Raw genomic sequence first — 5,033 nt, forward strand, 5'->3', positions numbered from 1 at the left:
CTGCGTCTGCTGCCCGCCTCAATCCTTTCAAAGGTTGGATTCTTACACTTTTTATATTCAAATTGTTAAAAAGGCAACCAAAAAAAAAATTTTTTTTTTTTTTAATGAACAGGAGGGCAAAAGTGTTCAATAGAAAATTTGCCCCAGGAACCAAAACAAAAACCAAAACGAAAGTTGCTCCTCAGAGTACGCACACGTGTGGGTAGCCACACATATGTGTGCCCGCACCTATGTTGGATTTGGCTCCTGGCTTCCTGTTCCCCCTGACCCACCAGCCTGCCTAGTGGGGTCCCCTATACGTGTATTTGTCGCCGATGACACTAAACATTTTCACTGTCCCAGCCCAGACGCACCGGCTGACGAGGGCTTGTCCTGGAGCCCGCAGCAAATGCCTGCAAAGAGCTAGTCCAGGGCTGCTGAGACACACTTTTAAATCCTGCGGTGGGGAGAGAGTGACAAATTTCTGAAGTGAAATGTGAGAGAGGAGAGGGAGGGGTTAACCAGCACACACACGATCCCCTCCAACCAAAACCCGAGCAGGCAACTATTAATCATCAGAAACCTTATATGCACATCTAATGGGATTTGCAGATGGAGTCTTTTAAAGAAACATTGTCTGTATTTTTTTTTTAAGGAAAGAGAGCAGCGCACACACGCTTTCTTTAATGTGCCTCCTATAACACTATGAAGTTATTTTATTGCACTGTTAACAAAATTCCCCAAGTCTTGGATTTGAAAAAAGCCTTAAGTCAGATCCAGAAACCATCAAGTGCCAAATTCCAGGGAGTGAAGCGGGGAATAACTGCAAGAGACAAGTTTGCTGATTGCATTTGATTTAAAGGCCCTTCTACTGCTGCTTGCAAAAAGGAAGGTGGATTAAAAGCAATCTTTTTTTGCAAGTCTCAGTGGCCCACTACGGTCTGTAGTAGAAAGAGAGACACACTCCAGAAAAAAAATTATTTCTCTCAGCCCACAGTGATAGTCTCACTTTCTCAGTAACTTAAAAAAACAATCAGATTCTTCCTTCCGCTCTTTAACCCCCAACTTACATGCCAATTAGCCACACTCTTGTCTAGTGGGGTTTCAAGTCATTTTTCTCCAAGGCAAAGGAAAGACACTTAGGTAGGTTCCTTGAAGTTTCTCCTGGCTTCCCCCACCTGCTCTCTGGCCCTGTAACCTTCGCCCACCTGCTTTGTCTTCCCCACCCCCAGAGGCCAAGTTTTCCATGAAGTCTGTGCATGGAAATTGGAATCAGGAGCTTCTCGTTCCCCAAAAAGTTCTCTCTCTCTCTCTTTTTAAAAATATTTATTTACTTGGCTGCACCAAATCTTAGCTGCGGCATGGGGGATCTTCGATTTTTATTGCAGCACATGATATCTAGTTCCTTGACCAAGGAATGAACCCCAGGCTCCCTGCATTGGGAGCGTGGAGTCTTAGCCACTGGACCACCAGGGAAGTCCCCAAGGAGTTCTCTTTGACAAACAGTCTCATTGTCTAAGAGCTTCCCTGGTGGCTCAGAGGGTAAAGGATCCGCCTGCAATGCATGCAGGAGACCAGGGTTCAATCCCTGTGTTGGGAAGATCCCCTGGAGAAGGAAATGGTAACTCACTCCAGTTTTCTTGCCTGGAGAATTCCATGAACAGAGGAGCCTGATGGGCTACAGTCCATGGGGTCACAAAGAGACAGACACAACCGAGTGACGTTCACTTTCTCAGAGTCTTATAGGCTGGTGCCCATCACAGGAGGATCTATTGCCATTTCAACTGGCCAGTCAGTCTACTCAGTCACCATGGCCTGCTTGTCTCTCTGGAGGGTTAATATAATTTCTTGGAGAATGACATTCCAAGCATATAGGGTCAGAGCTCCTTGCCCACTGAATTATTTACATAGTCCAGAGCAGCGGGATTGGGGCTGAAATGGGAATGGATGGTAAGAACAGTGTATATGCTGGCTGGTTCCAAAGATGCCCAAGGTTCCCTGAGGAGGGGCCCTGGGTCTCAGCGCTGAGGTCTGGAGGGAGCACACATGATGTTAATTAAACAGGCATCTCATCTTCCAGAACAGGCAGCCAAGGTGTTGCAGGCTGGTGGAGGAGATGGGGTCAAAGCCACAAACCAGAGTCCCCTCTTCACTTTGTCCAGGACTTGCCCATTGAGCGTACATCTCTCCTCTGAAGCTTACAACCCTCCTATTTTGGGTAAAGAAAGAATTACACTCTACATTTACACACATGAAGAAGTAGAGGTTCAAACAGATTATGTGAGCTGCTCGGAATCACACAACTAAGAAATGGCAGAAGCAGGCATTGCCCTCAGGTGGCCAGCTGTCCAGTCTGGAGCACTTTGATGCTGAGGAAGGAGCACAGACTTTGGGGTTAGACAGTTCAAAGTTCAAATCCGGAATCTGTCACTTCCCAGCTGTGTGCCCCAGGACAAGTCACTTCATCTCTCTGAGCTTCCATTTCCCCTAACCTGGGATGGTCCTTACAGCTTCTACTCAGCCACTGATCTTAGTGCCTCAACCACGTTCCCCAGTGGATGCTACAGAAGCCCACTGGGTTCTCACCTTCGCCATCTTTTACAGGAGGAAGCACAGAGAGACTGCATAACCTGCACCAGGTCACACCCCTGGGAAGTGGAGGATCCAGGATTCAAACCCAGGCAGCCTGGCCCCACTGCCTCAGAATGCCCGCCCCACGGATGTTGCAGAATTCGAAATGAAATCATTTATGCAAAGTGCGAAGTAGGTAATGGATCAAAGTGGCTCCCTTCCTAGTCCATCTAGTTTTCCTTTACCAGGATGATTCCAAATGGGACTGAGGAATGGGCACTGAGGGAATTCCACAGAGAACAGCCTGGGGAGGTTCCTTGAGGGGCTGCAGGCTGTGGGGGCTCTGGAAAGAATCCACAGGAGGCTGGGGAGGAGAGGAACCTTCCCAGGGTCTGGCTCACAGGCTGTAACCGGACTCTGGCTCTGTCCTCCCCATCTGGCCAGGGACCCCGTCCCAGGGAGGCCCAGGGCCTGGCCCTTTGCCCCTGGAAGGCTGGGTCCTGGGTCGTGGAAGGGGCTGAGAGGTCAGAAGGGGCTCGGGGAGGGGCACAGGGGGCCCTCTGCGCTGAGGAGGCAGGGCCCTGGCACCCTGGCGCCGCACAGCTGCCAGCGTCTGTCAGCCTCCCCGCAGGGCGCGGCCGGGGGCCTGCTGGCCTCTCCATCTTCCTGACAGGCTCCTCTTCTGAGGCCGGGAAAGAACAACAACGGTCCTCCCCTCACGGCAACCCATTTGTTAGATGACGGCCGGACACCGGCACCTTTAACCTCCTCAAAGTCAGCGTGTCCCCGCCAAGGCCCCGAGACCCACAAGACAGAGATGGATGGACATGGCTGTTTGTGGAAAAAAGCCCTGAGGGCCAAGGGGAGCAGGGTTTCCAGGAAGGGAGGGGACCCCATTTCTGGTTGTTGTTGGGGGAGTTGGAGGAGGAAGAGGAAAAGCCTGCGTGAGGAGGAGGGTCCCTGAGGAGGACAGTGGGCTTGGCCACACCTGAGCCATCCCAAGGAGCTTTTGGAATTTCCCCCATTGTGCTCAACACGTGGGCGTGTCCTTGGGAATCCCCCACGGCTCCCCACCCTTGACCTGTGCCTGCAACTGCGGGGCTGTCAGGGGAGAACATGGGCCTGGAGACAGGGGCTCGAGTTTGATGTGTGGCCTTGTCCTTCTTCTGCTACGTGGCTTCAGACATGACACATCCCTTTTCTGGGCCTCAGTTTTCTCGCTGTTGAAGCAGAGATGACAGTACTCACCTCGTGTGGCTGTTAAGAGGATCCGCGATCTGATGTCTGCGAAAAGAGCTGGCTGACCATAAAGGGCGATGCATGTGGGCAATTACTATATCTCCCCTTTCCTTATTCTGCTGGACTATGGGGCAGGTCACGGCTCCATAGAGGATGAAGACAGCACATCCCAGCTGCCCTTTGACCCCCATACCTTCTTCTATGGTAATATAACAGAGCGTCGAGGTCATGGCCTTGGGAATCAGGACAGTGTGGGTTCACACTTGGCTCTGCTAAATCTGTAAATCTTTTTTGGCTGTGCTGCGCAGCTGGTAGGATCTTAGTTCCCTGATCAGGGATTGAACCTGGGCCCCAGCAGTGAAAGCGCTGAGTCCTAACCACTGGGCCACCAGGGAATTCCTGAGCCTCAGTTTCTTTATCTGTAAAATGGGAATAAGTTTTTTCTTCTTTCCCTTCTTTCTCAGTTGGGTTGCTGAGAAGTGAATGAGGTATAGTAGGAAATCTCGTGCCATAGCTTAGTGTACCATGTTTAGTGGTAAAGTCTGGATGACGACGATGGAAATACCTGAGGTTTTTGCCTTGAGGACAACTTCAAAAGGCAACTTGAGAGGGAGAAGGCCATTAACATTCACTCACGTAGTAGAACAAGAGTCGAATGAGACACCTGATCCCCAGCAAGACCATGTAGGGTTGAGAGGGGAGACCGACAAGCTGTCTGTCTGTCTTCCAGGGATGGAAACCATTTTGGACCAGAATGTTTGTGGCTGGTCCTCGGATTCATTTGGAATATATATGTCCTTTGCTTCTTGGAGGTCTTTGAGGTACCAGGGTCACTACTGACCTCTAGGACTTTTATGAGGCTCAACCAATTCGATGGACAGATTGGCGTTGAGTAAACCACAGAATACTGTCCTCACGACGATCACAGATGCTCCCAGGAAGTTTGCACGACATTCCACGCGAAGGATCCAATGACAGGGTCTTGCTTTAAATCCCAGAAAACACTGTGTTAATATTAGAGACAATTTCTCAGCTGAGTTTCCTCTCTTGTGCGTAAATTTTTGGTGCAGCCATCACTTATCTGCACTGAGACTGTGGGCAGAGGACTGGAAAACACAGTCATCTGAGGCACTGAGTCACCTGATTCTGAGCTCCAGCTCCTGAAGGTCACCTGACCTCGGTCTCCTCAACTGAAAAGTAGCAGCTCTCTGTATAGACGACCTGCAGACACTCAGTAGGTGCTC

At 50.4% G+C, this 5,033-nt stretch overlaps 1 non-coding gene across 1 annotated transcript; it reads right to left on the reverse strand.

The window, feature by feature from the left end:
• Positions 1–4,112: 4,112 nt before the first annotated feature.
• Positions 4,113–4,184, reverse strand: TRNAE-UUC (transfer RNA glutamic acid (anticodon UUC)). Its single transcript has one exon. It is a non-coding gene; the product is annotated as a tRNA-Glu (tRNA).
• Positions 4,185–5,033: the final 849 nt, after the last annotated feature.

This window comes from Budorcas taxicolor, chromosome 19 (genome assembly GCF_023091745.1).
Source record: "Budorcas taxicolor isolate Tak-1 chromosome 19, Takin1.1, whole genome shotgun sequence".
NCBI classification, from domain to species: Eukaryota; Metazoa; Chordata; class Mammalia; order Artiodactyla; family Bovidae; genus Budorcas; species Budorcas taxicolor.